The sequence below is a fragment of the Scardinius erythrophthalmus genome (genome assembly GCF_964197995.2).
Source record: "Scardinius erythrophthalmus genome assembly, chromosome: 4".
NCBI classification, from domain to species: domain Eukaryota; kingdom Metazoa; phylum Chordata; class Actinopteri; order Cypriniformes; family Leuciscidae; genus Scardinius; species Scardinius erythrophthalmus.
The window spans coordinates 39,726,273-39,746,312 of NC_138224.1; the positions used below are offsets into that span (position 1 = coordinate 39,726,273).

General features: G+C 36.0%; 1 long non-coding RNA gene across 1 annotated transcript; it reads right to left on the bottom strand.

Moving 5' to 3' along the window:
• Positions 1-1,434: 1,434 nt before the first annotated feature.
• Positions 1,435-6,000, bottom strand: LOC308689253. Its single transcript, XR_014029983.1, has 3 exons — positions 5,862-6,000; positions 3,767-3,908; positions 1,435-3,038 (listed from the first exon to the last, which is right to left on the bottom strand). It is a non-coding gene; the product is annotated as an uncharacterized lncRNA (long non-coding RNA).
• Between the last annotated feature and the right edge of the window lie 14,040 nt (positions 6,001-20,040).

Below are 20,040 nucleotides of genomic sequence, written 5' to 3' on the forward strand. Positions count from 1 at the left end.
CCCCTAACGAAATCCAAATGTTAAGCACTTTTTACTGTGGAATAACTTTTTTAAGAAGCTTTAAACTTTACACAATGTCCAATAATCCGCCTAATGTATTTTCTGCCCATTTCGCGGCGCTGTTTCTCAGCTGCCTCAGAGGGTGCGTTCAATTGGACATTATCCCATTATAGTAGAGCTACTCCCCTAACGAAATCCAAATTTTAAGCACTTTTTACAGTGGAATTATTTTTTTATGAAGCTTTAAACTTCACACAATGTCCAATAATCCACCTAATGTATTTTCTGCCCATTTCGCGGTGCTGTTTCTCAGCTGCCTCAGAGGGTGCGTTCAATTGGACATTATCCCATTATAGTAGCGCTACTCCTCTAACGAAATCCAAATTTTCAGCAGTTTTTACTGTGGAATTTTTTTTTTTGAAGCTTTAAACTTGGTACTTTACACAATGTCCAATAATCCGCCTAATGTATTTTCTGCCCATTTCGCGGCGCTGTTTCTCAGCTTCCTCAGAAGGTGTGTTAAATTGGACATCATCCCATTATAGTAGAGCTACTCCCCTAACGAAATCCAAATTTTAAGCACTTTTTACTGTGGAATAGCCCAGCTAACACACGACGTCGTAGTTACGTAATTTATTCGTACTTTTTGGTAATTTCATGACTTACCAACTGACAACGTAGTCTCGACGTCGCATGTCTGTAATTTTATTACCATCAAATTGCTACCAACTGACAACGTCGTCAGTACGGTCTCCTTAGGTAACAAAATAACCAACTTTGTCCCAGTTACATGACGTTTTGGTAATTTCATGACTTACCAACTGACAACGTAGTCTCGACGTCGCAGGTCTGTAATTTTATTACCATCAAATTACCAACTGACAACGTCGTCAGTACGGTCTCCTAAGGTAACAAAATAACCAACTTTGTCCCAGTTACATGACGTTTTGGTAATTTCATGACTTACCAACTGACAACGTAGTCTCGACGTCGCAGGTCTGTAATTTTATTACCATCAAATTACCAACTGACAACGTCGTCAGTACGGTCTCCTAAGGTAACAAAATAACCAACTTTGTCCCAGTTACATGACGTTTTGGTAATTTCATGACTTACCAACTGACAACGTAGTCTCGACGTCGCAGGTCTGTAATTTTATTACCATCAAATTACCAACTGACAACGTCGTCAGTACGGTCTCCTAAGGTAACAAAATAACCAACTTTGTCCCAGTTACGTGACGTTTTGGTAATTTCATGACTTACCAACTGACAACATAGTCTCGACGTCGCAGGTCTGTAATTTTATTACCATCAAGTTACCAACTGTAAGTCAGGCAAGACTATTTAAATACGAAAGATTTTTCGTGATTTTTACCATACAAACACATAGTCTTTAAGGAAAAGACTAAAAATGACAATACAACTACACAACAGGCTTTAAAAGTTTTATTAAAACAGGAACAAGTGGAACAACAGAACAAAGTTTTGTTACAGCATAAAAAAATAACTGGGCAAATAGTTTAAAGCAGGACCAATAAAAGGGGGAACATATCTGCAGAGGAGCTGAGATTTGCATTTTGGAGCCAAATAGTTCCAGCTACATGCACACGAGTGAGAAAAAACATTTAACAGAAAGAATGGATAAATTGTTGCAACTTTTACTCTACGGTGGTCTTAAGGGCTTGTCGATCTTCTCACGGTGTTGTGCCATGAAACAGAGTCATACTGTACATGTTTGGAGTGACATTAAGGAAAGTAAATAATGAACGAATTTCCATTTTGATTGCACTATTCCTATAAACATTTTTTGTCACTTGTAATAAAGAGTAAATTTTATATAGGTTTACATGGATTGATTCTACATTAGAATTCAACCAAGCCATGTAATAAACCTATATACAATTTACTCTAAGGATAACACACCGTTGCAATGCAAAGCAGAGCGTTGCCATGGACACGCAGGATTCTAACTATTTTATTTTGTATGGGTGGTTTGAAATGAAATTATTTTTTTTTGAGTTCCAGATTTCAGGGGAGGAGTGTTGTGTATTAACATTTGTATTTGAATACTATTCATTTTTGTTTGAGTTGACTTGATCTGGTTTGTTATTGGCTGTGAGAGCAACAGTGTTTGTGATTGGCTGTGAGAGCTCCCAATAAAAAGGAACACGCCTTTAAGTGTGTGCGCAGGCAGTATACCAGAGCACTTTAAGTGAATTGTATGAGTTCCTAACTGAAAAACTCTTTTTGGTTAATCAGCAAATAAAATCATCAAAATCAAGACTATTCATCATCGTATTTGTTTCGCTAGTAAATACATGACACTAACCATAGAAACAGAACAGACTATTTTCTTTAGCAGAAGCTATGCAATCGTTTTTAAATCAATAAACTCATTTTTAAATCAATATTTTGTGTCAGATGATTTATTTATTTGGTAAGTATCCATGTATTTAGTGGGATAATGTAGAGCGAGGCAGTTGTTATAGTGAATACAACTCCTTCAGGCTGATTCAAGATCCCTCCACTTCCTCCTGATCAGCCTGTCAGGGTTGTATTCGCTATAACAACCGCTTTGCTCTACATTATCCCTTACTTATTATTTGCAGTTTCAAGAATTTGTTCAGCACGTGTCCTACATAGACTTACATAGTCGAACAGGATTAACTAGTAGCCAGTTAGATTGGTTTTGCACTTTTCCATGGACACTCAGAAAAGTTAATGTTTAACTAAACTCCAGTAATTGTGTTGTATTTCATCTGCCTCTGGTAAAGAAATTAAGTAAAACCCCTTATGCTCTTCCTTGTCAGATATCCTCTGTGTGTGTGTGTGTGTGTGTGTGTGTGTGTGTGTGTGTGTGTGTGTGTGTGTGTGTGTGTTGGACTGAGCATGTATATGCCCTATTCAACTACGCCACTGATTAATGCATACAGAGGAAACACACATGTGTCATTCTCCAGCTTTCACCCATTCTGTAATGCTGACACTCGGTCTTCCAAACCAGCCAAATGAGGAAATCTTTAAACAGATGAAGACCTGTAAAATAATGATAGGACATTAAATTAATAATGGCAATAATAATAATTATTATAATCTTAATCATCATCATCATCATCATCATCAACTATTATTTATCTAGCATTTATTAACTTCTTGTTTCAGTTGAAGAGATGTGCCTTTTGCTTTATCACGGACGTCAGAATGAGGAAGTGTACACAGGACCGCGTCATGCAGAAGGGCAGGATCATGGCAGAACCAGGGAAATTAATCATTAAAAGTATAAATGTACTTGTTCTTAGTATTCCATAATAATAGAGCCGATTTTACTCATTGAGAGATTTATTTGTGAGGGAATAATTATCTTAATTTTATTGGAGCCTCACACATTAAACACTGTAAAAACTATGTTATTAATTTGTTCCTGGCCCTAAAGAAATGTGAATTGCTCATTACAATAGGCCATACTCTTGGAACTGAAAAAAAGTAAAACCTGTTCAAATACACAAATTAGTGAACCTTTTTGAACAATTAGGAATTGTGTAAAAATCATTTATACATTTTATTTATTTATTAGACATTTCATTTCATTTTGCCTGCTTGGCCATTTTCTTTTTTAATTCTATGATGTGATATGATGTTGCTATGTTGCTGTCTTGATGTCAGCCAATCGTTGCATTGCTGATCATGGTATAAACTTTAGAGTATTGATACATCAATACAAATGCACACAGAAGGGCACATGAGTTTCTGGGTGAGAGACTTACCCAGAGGTGGACAACCTCACTGTACGCACCAATGACACATTGTTCTGAAGTGACCAGACTTCAGGAGACTGAGGACATTCAAATGTCTCCCTTCTTGAGCCTCCCATTGGACATGGTAGAGCAGTTTCCAAACCAAGCCTGCCTGTGTGTAATGAAAAACTCAATTTATCATGATATGTATTTTTCAGACCATTAATTAAAAATTGAACAATTCATTCTTAAAATTAAACAGTATAGGGCCTTCAAAATGATGATACCAAAATAACATTTTGTTAAGAACCAGAATTTAAAAAGGATATTAAGATGTAATATTTAATATTTCTTGGAATACAATGCTACAAAAATTCCTAAAGTCAACTGATTTTACTAATAGATCTACAAATCTCTGTGTAAAAATAAAATAACAATGCTGCCATTTCTCTAAAGGCAGTTGTGGCCTAATGGTTAGAGTCAGACTTGTAACTCAAAGGTCTCAATACGGCCAGAAAACAACTGAGATGCCCTTGCTCTTCACCCCCGATCTCTCCCCTGGCGCTGCCCACTGTCCAAGGTTTGCTGTGCGTGTTCACTACTCCTAATGTGTAAACTAACTTATGGGTTAAGTGCAGAGGTCAAATTACTAGTACTTGGCCTTCACTTTCACTAAAGTCATTTTCACCCCTGTAATTTTGGCTTCATCTCAGATGAAAATAGTACAAGAAATTACTTGTCACAGACAAAGTTGATATTTTTATGGACGATCTTATAGTGGAACACCTCCAGAGGGACAACGCAAAAAGAGCCGCAATTCAGGTAAAGACTGTTTGTTATTTATGCCTTAGGAAATTTTTTTCTTTGTATTATTCTAAATATTTTTAAGGAAACGAAATCATGCTAAAGACTAGGAGTAATTTTTCCTTATTAATACTAAATTCATTTTATTAATAAAATAGTAATATTAGCAAACGCCCCTAGCAACCGAACCTAGAACTGAACTGGTTAGATGCTCCGCTGACAACCCTGGATTGACATTTGCATTTGTAATCTAAAGGTGATACTTGATTACAGTGTATTATGAAAATGTTTTAGAAGGAGGTATTACAGTGGAATAGAAATACAACACTTCCCAAAAAGACCATAAAACAGTTGCAGCTGCTGCCAGATTGAGGAACCAGAAAATATGAACATATCAGAATCCTCAGATCTTTACACTGGATTCCAGTAACGTTTAGATCTAATTTATAGCGTCTTATTAACTCACTCATCCATTGCATGCAAAACATTTATTCTCTTTGTCTTTCTGTCATTTTCTCCTCTGCTAAAAAAAACCTCTTAAGCCTCTTAGAAGTCCTCGTCCTTACTCCTAACAAGTTTGACCTTAAGACCTCTTTTAAGGGTTAAGATGCTTTCTGAATTACTTTACTAGGATTTTTATTTAATTTTAAGAGTAAACACCCACATTTCTAAGAACTTTCTTAGGATTTTGTCACTAGGAGCTACTCTGCATTAATACGGGCCCAGATGTGCTATTACAGTAGTCACATTCAAATCCAGACTCAAAACACATCTGTTTAGCTGTGCATTTTCTGAATGAGCACTGTGCCAATGTTCGTACTTTAATTATTCTTATTTATTTTGATTATTTTAATTTCTTCTATGTAACGCACTTTGAATTACCACTGTGTATGTTATGTGCTATATTAATAAACTTGCCTTGCCTGTCTGTCCCTGCATGTTTCTGTTGTACTGAAGGGTTCATTCTAAAACCTGTAGAAATTTCCTGCACATATATTGTCAATGTATAAATAAAACAATATCCTGCAAAAAACAAACAAAAAAAAAACTGCAGAATTCCTGTAGGTTATTTTTTTAAGGAAAACTGTTTAATTCACAACTAATTAAAATATGGATGCACCTTGCACTTCTCTTACATGTTTGATTTACTTTAAATTCTATAAGATCGTTTTCATCACTGCATTTTAAAAATTATGAAGCTCCTTTAACAGGACCGCGTGCAAAACACTTTAGACAGCTCTGGGAAAACGCTCACAATCCCACAAATTGTCATATGAAAAAAACATACATTTCCACGTATTATTCATATTATACTACTTACTTCTCAACCATTTGCAAATCAAAGCCGAATGCTTGCACCATAGATCGGCTGCTACGCGTTGATAGATATAGACAGTAAAGTTTGATAGAGTAAACTCCTATGGTAAACTCGCGTCTGGGTCTGCTGGTTCTTCGCTTGCATGCATGCTTATTGGCGACTCGCATATATCGCCACCTATGGGTTGTTGAATATGTTTTATATGTTATGAATATTTTCCATACCTTCCAGGTACCCAACACTGTGCACAACCGATTCATTTTAATTGTTAATTAATTTCGTAAATCTAGCCAATTTAGTTAACATATATTCTAAAGTTTATATATAACTTATATTTACTAAATTATTGTGGTATGTCACTTTTTGACAAGGTAACGCAAGATATCATTATATAAATGTACATTTAAAAAAAATAAAAAATAATATACATTTTGTGCGCGTGCCAAGCCCGCGAAACCTGCCAGTGGGCATATATAAGCAGGGGTTGTGACCACCGCGCGCAGAGCCCGGTTGTTTTCAGTGTAGCAAGTGGACGTCCTATTCTACCAGCATTCCTGAGGTAAAGTACTTTTTACTTAACCGATTTAGGAACAATTACTTTTAAAACATACGAACCCCCTACAAAGGTAAATGACACTTAAAACTTTGAAGAAAGTAAATAATAAAATCTAAGTATAGCATTCTATAGGTAAAGATAGTTCTCTGGGTAATCAGATAAATGAGATAACTGCCACTTTCACCTAATGAACATTTTTAATTGTCTCAAAATTGATTAAATGTGTTTTCCAGTAAATGTACCACTACTTTTCACATAAACAATGGTTTTCCGGGTTTTTTTCCCCACCGTCCACTAGTCACTATAATGAAATACCGTTAAATGCCGTTACGTCTGTGACGTCATTTGGGATAACCTACTAGAGAAAATACGCTCATATTGAAATGAACTTTTCCGGTTCTTCAGTCATGTCCGTGATGTTATTGTTACTTTAAAATAAATAAAATATACAATTATTAATAATACTATCTTTACTTTGTATGGAAAGCGCGTTGTCTCACAGGCTTGGCTGCGAGCGCGTGAGCGCTGGTGGTGTACGCAGCCAAGCCTGTGAGAGCGAGAGACGTGGCTTGTAGGCTAAAGATGAGATCAGATCTATAATGAAATCGGCCATCCGTCTGTCTGTCATATTATTAATACCACTACATTTAATCATATTTATAAATATTGTTTTATTAATAGCAATAATTATTATTATATTTTATTTCAATCATTATTGTTAACAGTGTTAATAATAATATTAGTAGTATTACTACTACTTCTACTATTAATAATAATTAAACTCAAATAATAATAAAGTTATTATTAGTATTAATACTATTCGTAATTATAATGACAATAATAATTATATTATATTATTACTGTTAACAGTTTTAAAAATAATAATACTAATTAGTAGTAGTATTTTCAAGAAAGAAAATGTATTTTACTGACTTAATGTGGTTTCTTAGATGCATCAGATGCATTACTGCATTCTTCTCATATATTTTTGATGCAATTGATATATTAATAAATCAAGAGCCTTTATCTTTTAGAATTTATACCATGAAAATAATTATTCTCTTCTCTTTTTTTCAGTATATATTGCAGTCTGATTATTGTAAGTGATAAAGCAGATTAGTCTAAAATCATTGCCGAAATGTAATGCATTTTAATTCGTACAGATATATCTTACTCATATTTAGATGTTTCTAATTTCTCTCCCCTTTCCTTGTGTGTCAACAGCAGCTAACTACACCCCAACGGCTCTTTTAAGAGCCCTAGCACATTGCGACTTTGTCTTTGTAAGTATATGTTTTGAATGCCTACCAGATACATTCTTAGTATTTAAAAGTTATAAGTCAGATGTTGGCCTGGAGACTCATATAGATTTCATGATTCAATTTGATTCGCTCTTGCAGTTTCTGATCGCTTTTTCAATTCATGATACCAATGCATTTACCAAAACCAACCCAATGATTATCTTTTTTTTTAATTTATTAGATTTTACATCGTTTTCAAGTGCCTCCTCCACTGAGTTTATTTTCGTACCATCTTTTATTTCAAGGTAAGTAATATTATTTAACTTCACTTCAAGCTTTGTTTATTATTTTTATTTTTTATGTAGTCATCGAAGACTTTTATGACTTTTATGTAGTCTAAAACTTTTAAGTAACTTCATGTGTTTTTAATGATGGGTTACCATTTGCACAGTGAATTTTACACAGTAATCAAAATAAAGGGATTTCTATGCTCTGATTGTCTCTGACAGACATATTTCCCAGAATTTGCTTCTTGAATTTCTCTGGCAGCCCAGCAGCCACTGATCAAGGTAAGTGACAAATATTAAGAGTGGTGACCTTCATTAAATTGTTGTTAGAAAAAACAGAAGCACATTCAGACATTACACTAAAATATTTACAGGCTTAACAATGAGTGAGGACAAAAGAGAACGTTCAAGGCAATATCTAAGATCCTGGAGAGCAACTAAACGTGTTCTTCAAAAGATATCTACACAAATTAACAACACTGAATTGGACAGTCTGGAAGAGTCCGAAACAGTCACAGAAGGTCAATGGGATGCAGGTGATACCTTAGGTTCCACGGAGAACACAATGAATCTATCATCTCCAATGTCCTCTGAAGCATCCTGGCCTTCAGAAGAAACTGACTGGGAGGATGACTTGGAGGAAGTCATGGACACTGCAGAAAAAAAAGATGGTACATCTGACCAGGAAGACAGCATGGCAAGCTTATCCCTGGAAACAGAACTGGCATCCTGGGCTTCTCAATTCGAAGTAAAGAACAATGCTGTTGACCATCTGTTGAAGATTCTTCAGAAACATGGCCACCCTGATCTTCCATCCTCTGCTCGTACTCTGCTCAAAACGCCAAGGAAAATAACCACAATGCAGAAATGTGGCATGGAGTATTTGCATTACCCACTGCGTCAACAGTTGCTGGACAAACTGGATAAGTACCCTGTTGAAGAGATCCTGAACCATGACACAATTAATCTGTCATTCAATGTTGACGGTCTGCCATTGTTCAAGAGCTCAAGTAAAGTTATGTGGCCTGTGCTCTGTGCTGTCCACCTCAAGCCCATCATCGTTTTTCCAGTAACTTTGACATGCGGAAACAAGAAACCCACCGATCTGACTTTCCTAGATGATGTTATTGCAGACCTCAATGATCTGATGTCTCATGGCCTTCAGTATAAGGAGAGAAATTTCTCTATTAATGTTCTCTGCATTGTGTGTGATGCTCCAGCAAAAGCCTTTACGCGAGGTACAAAGCTGTGCTCTGGGTACTATGGATGTGATAAATGTGACCAGAAAGGTGAATGGTTTAATAAAGTAACATTTCCAGCCACAGAAAACCTCACCTTGCGCACAGATGATTCATTTAGGAGCCAAGTTCAGCCTGAGCATCACAATGCCAATACTCCACTCATCCAGCTGCCCATGGATATGGTCAAAAGCTTCCCAATCGACTACATGCATCAGGCATGCTTGGGGGTGATGAAGAGGCTTCTTGTCAGTTGGACCCGTGGAGAAAGAAGAGTCAGGCTCTCCACCACCCAAAAACAAGTAGTCAGCTCTAGGTTGCTTCAGCTTAGGAGTCAAATTCCTTCCATTTTTGCTCGCACCCCTCGTGGCCTGGATGACCTGGAGAGATGGAAGGCAACAGAATTCCGTCAATTCATACTGTATACAGGCAAGCTTGTGTTGAAAGGAATTCTTGGGCATGACATGTACCTACATTTCTTGGCATTCAGTGTGGCAATGTGCATTTTAGTTTCCCCAACACTGGTCAAGAAGCACTCCGAATATGCAAGATGCTTGCTCAGCTACTTTGTCAGCAGAGGACGAGAGCTCTACGGAAATGAGTTCATAGTGTACAACATCCACTCAATGCTCCACATCACTGATGATGCTGCACAATTTAATGGTCTGGACAACTGCAGTGCATTTAAATTCGAAACATACCTGCATACGATCAAGAAGATGGTACGAAGTGGAACACACCCTCTTAGCCAGATTGCCAACAGGATTGAGGAAAGATGTGCATCCACAATTAAAAACAACAAAGACAGACAAACAAAGAAGAGCAAGGATAGAGCATTCATCCTAGACGATGACAATGGCTGCGAGATCACCAACGATGAGGAGAAAAATGGACATGTTCTTTGCAGAATTTATCATAGTCCTGCACCATTGTTCATCGAGCCCTGCCACTCATTTCTTCTGGGGGTGTACAACTTCAGTAAAAAACAAACGACAATGAGGTGGATCTCCAAAAAACTAACTGAAAAGAGAGCAATCAAGATCGAAAATGGGGACACAGTGACATTCATGGCCATCTTACACCAGCAGTGAATCTTTTTGTTTTGTTTTTTTGTTTTTGTTTTTTTTGTATTAGTATGTATGTCGTCGTTGAATTCACGGAGGAGTCGACGGTTGGCATTGTAGCCCAGTGCTGGACACACAGGTAAAATGGGGTACAAGAACATTTTTTATAACCTTCCACATTAACAATATAATCTTAATCAAAAAAATAAAAATTAAGAAATGTATGTACATATTTTAACAATGTCTCTGACTTCACTGGACGCATTCTAGGAACAATACAGCTACTGGCCACCTACAAACCCCACTAAAAGGGCAAAAAAAGAAGACGTTCCAGATGTGCAAAATTGGATTTCCAGGAAAATCCGTGTATTGGCAAATACTGGTAATGTTTAATTTATTTTCAGGATACTTTATCAGATTGTACATTATGATTAAATTTTAATTGTTTTACCATTGGCTTTATATTTTTAGACAATTTTGCAAAGGCCCTCAAGTGGTGTAAAGCAGCAGAATACCATTCTGCCGTGGAGAGTGATGTTGACACATACACAAAAAGGCCAAAAAGAAAACCTCTCCGGTATGATGACAGCAGCGATGGTATGCATTACTTTCAGTCTTTGAGTATTGTGTAGTCCAATAAGACCTTCTGATAGTGAAACAGAAAAAGTCATATCATTATCAACTTTCAAAGAATACATTGCTAACTGCACATTAATAATGTGTGATCTATTTAGATGAGACACTGCGGGCGACCCCAAGAAAAAGAAAGCATCAAGGTACCATTGTATATACCATTCAACAAATGGCAATTTAAATTCAGGTTAAAGTAAATTAACATTTTTCATGCTATTTAGATGGACCATTTCCTAAAAAAAACCCATCAATTGTTGAGAAAAGGCCAGACAAAGGTATAAGTATATGTGTATGCTCTTTTTAAACAACCAAATAAATTATTTAAAATTAATGTTTAAAATGAAAATTCCCCCCCTGAAAAATATTTGTTATTTTACATGTCTTTGATACAGCAACAGAGGCTACACTTCCCATCCCACCCCAACATAAACCAAGTACATTAGTACAAACAGTATAGTCCCATGAATACATAAAATATATTTTCTGCAATTACATGTAATTCTTTTTTGTCTTTGTATACTCAAAATAGAAAAAGTCAAAGAGTCTTCCCAGAATGCAACCTATGACCATTCAGATCCCAGTACATCACATGATTTATCTATAGGTAGAATTGAATAAATGCTTTAACTCTATGGGGTGAATTCACTAAGAATTAATCGCGTTTTGTGTACAGTACACTGTCTGTGCTGGTTTATAGCCAAATTGATAAACTAACTATGCAAATGGAAATTATTATTGGATAAATTACTGCTGCCATGATCTATACAGAAACTTCCTTTTAATAATTTTCATGATAAATGTATTTTAAATTATTTAAGAATAATTTGTCATATATATAAATGTTGTACTTGTTAGAACATAATGGCAATGACTTAATTAGATTGCAACTGCTTAAAACATTCTATTGGTGCCTAAGACAGGTTTTTATAGTAAAATATCACAGGCAAAAGTGGCACATCCATTTAGTGGATTCGTCTCAATGTTTTTCAAGGTTCAAGTTGACAACTGTGTTTTTATCATGCTTGCAGATCTTGATGAATCACCCATATTTGATTCTGTGTCTGTGGCAGAATATATTACTGAAGGTAAAATTTAATTTTTATTCAACATCTGTAAACTTTATTTGAATTGATTTTAGATTGAATTGAAAGTAGCTGATGTTAGAAGTTAGATGAGGGAATGATAATAACATTGTGTATGCAACAAAATAACATTGTTAAATTGGTCATATCATGAGGAATCAAATTTTACAAGAGTGACTTTTCCCACACAGGATAATTCAAAGTTGAGTGCTTGTTGTATAACATTACTTAACTTTTTTAGAGGAGAGACAAACATCTGCAAGGGCTGACAACACAAAGACCCAGCGACCCAATGACCCAACGAAGAGTGAACTTAAAGGTACATTTTATAGGCCTAAGAAACACATGCATCGAATGTAAATTCTAAAAAGAAAAAGAGTACATTTTGATACGGAGTTCTTCCGTTAGATAGTGCTTTAAGTGAATTATGGTGTAAAGTTCATTTTTCCTCCTATTAGATAGGTTTATGATGTTTGTATTTTAGTTAATATATTACACTAACATTAGGCTACTTTTTGGCTCACCAAGTGTGTAACTTGTGCTCTCTAATTGCAGAAACACTGGAGGTTCTGCTACGAAAAGTAGACAGCCTGGCAGCCACCCAGAGAGAAATACTCATCCTACTGAGGAAACGCCAGGGTCATCAGAGAACGGAAGACATCCTGGAGCTCAATATCGCTCAGAGCAAAGAGGAGCTTGAGGCCCTTGACCACCGTCTCAAAGACTCTGATTTCAGAAAGAGAGTGGTGAGTATTTTGGTTATTTCCAGGGCGCATGATATTTTTAAAAAACTGTGTATTATATATTTATTTAAATATGATTTAACAATTACAAAAACACATTCATGGTTATGTCATTATTGTTTTTTAGCACTAATTTACAAGCAATGGAAAGTTGCATTAATATTATTTCAATTATTTTTATTAGTCATATATATTTTTACAAATTATTTAATGAATTCCTCCTCATTCCTAATAAATAAATCTATAAATCGGTGATACAATTCTATAGTATGTATTTATGTAGCAAATATGCACAATTACTTTATTAATATAAGCAATTATGTAAGTTTCTACTTTTACATATTCAACAACTAAATTGTGACAATGAGAAATGAACAACGACTATGAGTTTGTTGACTGTACTAACCTGCATGCCAAACCATGATGTTTAACAGATTCACCATCTCAGCCTTATTGGTGGGGCAAATCCAGGGGATTGTGTGAGGAGAGTGATGCGGGCAGTAGCGACAAACATCGTGTGGAGCCACTTTAGTTTGAAGGGGAAAAGGGAGAAATTGCCTCTGATTGACACAACTCTGTGTAAAGTCATCAAATGTGAGTCTGAAAAAATAAATAAAGTCAAGAATGACCATTTCTTTCCATTTCTGGAAACATTTACTCATGTCATTTAAAAATGGCATGGGGATGCTTTGCAGAATGTTAAGCCATTTAAAAGTATAAAATCACTGTGCACTTATTTGTGTTAAAAATATGAGCCATAACTTATTCACAATAATGCACTTGCCTCAAGTGCATTATTGCTTTTATAATTCTAATAATAACTTTTGTAAGTGAAATACCCTTTACCAAACTTAAAATGATAGTATTATATTGATAAAGTGAATTTGAGCACATAATTAAATGGTAGGCTACTTACAATGTAATATTCATGATTTCTGTTTTGTTCCAGATGCTGTTATGAAATGCAAGTCTGATCTGGGAGAGAAGGACATAGAGTGTTACATTGCAGAGACACTGAAACATGTGCCAGCCCAACTAAAAAAACATGTTCAGGTATTGATGTTGAATATAGGAAAATAGGGGGAACAAAGTCAAAATATTTCATATTAATCAGACAATGGTTCGATTTGATTGAAACAATGGAGGGCAAAACCTGCAAAACAATACATATTTAAACACGCAAATAAATATATAAATAAATCCACAAAATTCTACATAAATAATTAAATGTGCAAGAAAAAAAAAACGAATGTTGGGGGAAAATGTTAAAGGAATGCAAAACGGAATGTTTTCTTGAATTTACAACACAAATAAATCTATCAAGAATGTGGAGACCACGGTGGACACCGCAGTAGTATCAACATAATATCTCGTTATTTCGACATAAGGGGACATTCTAATCTGCATTAAGCCACATTAAGCGTTCTTATAATGGTTTTCTATGGGGGGAAAATACTTAACGTGTAATTGCATTCATATTCTGGGCTCATCTGATTTTTTTTTTGTACATAACATAGCCTACTTTGTTATTATTTTACCATAATAATGATTAATAAATGCATGCACAATTATCCGTGAACTTCATTTGAACAAATGCCTTTTAACTTGTGTGCAAAATTCAGAATTAAATGAATGCGCAGCAATTTGTACAAATAGTCTGTAGGCCTACTATACTGTTGTATCCATTAAATAAGCGCATTTAGTTTCATATTTGTTAAAATATTTGGGCCCTATCTTGCACCCAGCGCAATTGACTTTGTACAGCGACGCATGTTTCATTCCTATTTTGCACCCGCGCAAAGCGCGCTTTTCCCTCCACAGAATCACGTCGCTAAACTAGGGAATGAATTTGCGCTCCCTGGGCGGTTCAGCGCAAAAAAGGAGGCGTGTTCCGGCGCAAACAATCCCTGGTGCTATTTTTTTACTGTTCCATAAAACAATTGCGCCACTGGCCAGATTTTGCACCCGCGCAAAGCGCGTTTTTCCCTCCACAGAAGCACGTCGCTAAACTAGGGAATGAACTTGCGCTCCCTGGGCGGTTCAGCGCAAAAAAGGAGGCGTGTTCCAGCGCAAACGTTCCTTCATGCTATTTTGCAGGTTTAGAAAACAGTTGCACCACTAACCAGGAAAAAATGGTTTAAAGTCAGTGGCGCGTTGCGCATGTTATTCATATGCTATTTTAAGGGCGCATGCTTGGCCATAATCAATGTAGCATGTGCACAACGCGCATACACTTTGATTCTCTCATTTACACAGAAGCAGCAGTTTTCATTTTTGCAAATTATACATTATTACGATAGATAGATAGATAGATAGATAGATATACAATTTATTATAAAAGCATACATCTAGCTTACACATTTACCCAACTTATCATACGCCTTTTTAACCGAAGTTAATTTGGGTGGGTTTCTCCATCCCCAACGTCCCTGACGAGAGCGTTGCTCTCCTCGGCTGTGAACCGCTCTTCGCGTGCGTCTGGCAAATCCGCCGTTATAATAGGAATCCGCTTTAGAACAAGCGCGCCTGCTCTTAAAGGGAATGTGAGATGACGCTCTGATTGGTTTATTTCACGTTACGCCCAAACCACACCTATGAATAATGAAGCTACTTCAGACCAACCCATTTTAGATTTGCGCAGGGCGCAAGAGCCATTTATCCCGCCGGGAAAATAGCAACAGCGCCCACAAAGTTACTTGCGCTTTGTGCCTTGACACTTGCGTTTCAGATCGTTAAAATAGGGCCCATTATGTTTTTTTTTTTTCATTTATGTTGATTTATGAAAAGTGAACAGCACGAGTAAGATAGGATGCGCAATATGAGACATGGAGTGGTTCAGACATGATTCTGACCATTTCATTAAGTTTTGTTTTGTAGAAAACCTTTCTTTAAAGTGCATTTCGTTTTGTATAAATTGTATCTTAATTTTAATACATTTTTCATCAACCAATTGTCTGGATTTAAAGGGATAGTTCACCCAAAAATGAAAATTCTGTCATCATTTACTCACCCTCAAGTTGTTCCAAACCTGTATGAGTTTCTTTGTTCTGCTGAACACAAAGGAAGATATTTGGAAGAATGTTTGTAACCAAACAGATCTCGGTCCCAATTGACTACCATAGTATATATTTTTTCCTACTATGGAAGTCAATGGGGACCGAGATCTGTTGATTACAAACATTCTTCCAAATATCTTCCTTTGGAACAACTTGAGGGTGAGTAAATGATGACAGAATTTTCATTTTTGGGTGAACTATCCCTTTAATGATTAAGAAGCATAACGGACAATATAATCATGAAGGCGCCCGCGCGGTCACTTGCATTGCACGTTAACTGGAGCGCAACTTATCCTAACTTAACGATACATCAAATATACAAAGCTTGAAATGTCTTTAAACGAAATAATTCAAAACGAAAAAAGAAAAAGGCTACTCTCTGATTACGTAATCCATTATGTTCATTTCTCTCTAGGCGCGTTCACTGAGATGGCGATCGTCAACTTCATCTTTGCAGACGAGTCAGAAAACACTAGTTTATTAATAAAAATCAATGCACGCGTCACCGGATTTACAAATGCACATCTTGCTTGTTGCACGCACACATATGATGTCGAAATAACAAGATATGTTGAAATAACATTATTATTAATAATAGCCTACATGTTTTAAAATATTTGATTGAATGCTGAATGTTGCTTGTTCAATTTAATAAAATTAAAACTTTAATAGTGATCATTAAAATAATTGAATATTAAATATTCAGTGGCCAAGTTTTGCGCAGCTCCCCCTTCAATGATCTAGTACCCCCTCAGCACATGCGTTAAAAATTCTCTGGCGCCGTCCCTACGTGTAAAAATCTTTTTGTTCCGTTTTGAATCGCCGGAAAGGCATGACTTAAAATGAAAAGCATTTCATTTTTGCTTTTTCCAATCGATATTATTTATCAGGACTATAAAAACAAACATAAGATAACAACAATAAAATGTGTATAGTTACATTACCGGTCTGTAAACTTTTTTCTCCACAAATGTCAACGTTAACATCTGTTTTAGATAGAACTTAATATCTTTATTTTAAGCTAAGTTAAGCCCAAAACACAATTTCCACGCTAGTCAACATTTTCACAGCATTTTTGTTAGGAAAAAGTTACAAACTGCTTTCATCACCCTGGACAGCTCCCATAACTAAGCTCATGTGCAGGATTAAATATTATTAAACCTAATATTATCTCCTCGATTTAATTAGCAAAATCTCTGTAATTTATTTACCTTAAGCCTATGAGTTTCCTCACAATATGCAACATTTAATCAACAGACATAAATAATCACTGCAGTTTGCCTACCCACACGGATTAGGTTAAGTTAGATCAAAATCAGACTTACCTTTGTCTTTGAGAAGATTTTAAAATGGTATATTATTCCTGAATAATTAGCAGTAGCAAGAAACTGAACATTTCCTGCGAAGAGGGAAAACACGTTTCATGGGGAAAATGTATTTTGCAGAGTCGTTACAACAGACGTTATTTTATATTTGAATATAATTAGAGGCGGATAATAACAACCAATCAGCAATCGCTCCTTCGGAGTCATTTCGGATTTGTTTTACTGTTGCTGCGGGGTTAAGGCAGAGTTATGTAGGCTACTATCAGACAAATTCACGGTGCGTGAATTTTATGTAGACGTTATCATATGCCCTACAAAGAACAATAAGAGCTTGCAGTGAGAATGCAAAAAACAAACAAAAAAAACAACATTTTTTTAGCTAAGTGCCCTTCAAAGACATAATTTCGCCGTTTGGACCAAAAGAGTTTATAAATTGCGTTATTTGCAAAAAAAAAAAAAAATATATATAATGTGACAGTTTAAGTATCATATCCCTTATTTTGCCCTTTTTTCTTTAGCCTAATACAACTCTTATTTAAAGGTTACAATGAAAACGACTAACCTGTTGTTTTGTTGTTGTGCTGTTTCTTTAGGATCGACTGCCAGTACCTGCAGAATTGGAGTAGTTCGCTTGTTCTCCTCGAAGTGTTCCCTGTTCGAAGTGTTCCCGTTCAAGTGTCTTTCATTCCTCGAAGTGTTCCCGTCCAAGTGTCTTTCATTCCTCGAAGTGTTCCCTGTTCGAAGTGTTCCCGTCCAAGTGTCTTTCATTCCTCGAAGTGTTCCCTGTTCGAAGTGTTCCCGTTCAAGTGTCTTTCATTCCTCGAAGTGTTCCCTTTTCGAAGTGTTCCCGTTCAAACAAATTAATTGTGTTATAATTATAATTAAAAAAATGTTAATGTGTAGCTACTGTTGTTTTCCAAATAAATTAGCTGAATTTACCTAATTTTGAGTATGCATTTCTTCATTCAGCAGATTTAAATAGTCTTTAAATGAGGTGTGGTGTGGGCAAATGAGGACACAAACTGTCCGCCTTGAAAATGACATATTTAGTACCAGCACAGGACGTTGTCACAACGTTGTGCTTACTAACTGGTAACGTCACAAAGTTATGTTGTCACAACGTCGTGCTTACTAACTGGTAACGTCACAAAGTTACGTTGTCACAACGTCGTGCTTACTAACTGGCAACGTCACAAAGTTACGTTGTAGCAACGTATCTGGGAATTTCACTTTTCCGGTTGCCACGACGTAACTAATTACGTCGCCACGACGAAAGTTTGGTCACCAAATTACGTTGCAGTTACGTAACAGTTACGTATTTGTGTTAGCTGGGAGGGCTGCACGTTTTCAAGTTTTTCATTAACCGTTAACCGAGGCCCTTAGCGGTTAATACTCGGTTAACCATAGTGTGCGCGCCGCAACCCCGAGATAGGCGAAATTTGCGGGTGGGACATGTCCCCACCACTATTTTCTAAGGTCGATATTGTCCCCACCACTTTTGAAACACTTTTTTTTTTTTTTTTTTTTTTTTTTGTGATATTGCGCTGAAATGTTTTGTTTTTTAAATCAAGTGATCAAAGTGCTCGTTGCCGCTGCGATCGAGAAGGGTCTTGTAAAACGTGCTGAGGTATTATTAATTCGTGGCCACGAAACAATTCACCTGAAGGAATAAAGGAATAAAAAGCTGTATGAGAATAGTCGGCCTTCACTGAAGAGCTATCTTCACAGGTAAGAAAAACAGTTTAATAATTATTATTAATTCGTGGCCACGAAATAATTCACCTGAATATTCACCAATTCACAAAAAAAGGTCTTTAGCATTCACTAATTAGGCTAATCCCAGCTAACACAGTTACTTTGTGAAGACGTAACCGGACCGGACCATATTCGTCGTAGCGACGTGCCACATAACGTTCCAGCAACGTAACTTTGTGATTCCTGTATTCGTCGTGGCGACGTTATAGTGGAACGTCGCAAGAACGTGATGAGTACGTCTTTATGACCAAACTGGCACGTTGCGAGGACGTAACATTAAAGGACCATATAAGTCGTTGCGACGTGCCACATAACGTTCCAGCAACGTAACTTTGTGATTCCTGTATTCGTCGTGGCGACGTTATAGTGGTACGTCGCTGGAACGTGGCAGGTACTTCCTAACGACCAAAATACCACGTCCGCATTTATTTTTAATATACTTCTCACCTTTAGTCCTGGGAATTAAGATGTGCTTGATCGTAACCTTGAAATCCACATTGAACTGATAAATTCAAACATTTCATTCTCTGTAAAACCTTATAAATTCTAATAGGGAATTGTGTAGTTTTCTGTTAATACATTTAGGGATCAATACAGATAATGGAAACCAATACAAACCCCTATTAAATTCTAAATAAAAAATGCCCCAAAACCACACTGCATTAATTTATTAATCAGCATTTATTCAGTGTTTCTTTGTACAAACTATAAGCCAATACATTTTGAACATTAACGATTTTTTAACCATGTTAACAAGTAATGAGTACATAAATGTAACATCAATTAATTAAGCAAAAAACATAATCAATGAATAATGTAACCAACTATTAAAATGTTTTATTCTTTTTACTGAAAAAAAGTGTTTGCTATTCTTATTGATACTGCTCTCTATAACTGCTCGCGGAAAAACAATAAATACCTTAAAAAAAAGAAATGAAAAGATTCAAAATTGTCTTTATTATTAATTTTATTTGCAGAAATAGGTTCAATTGTTTCCTCTAGTGTCCTATGAGGCACCTGCTACAAATGTCTGGTGGTGATGTGCTTCATTGCTTCACTACCAGTAGCTAAACCTGAACAATGCGACAATTATCAAAGTCTATAGTCCTTGAGCTTCTCTGAAGACAAATAAAAAATAAAAATAAATAAAAACATATCGTTCATAAAGAGTAAAGATATGTAAAAGGAACAATATAGATGTC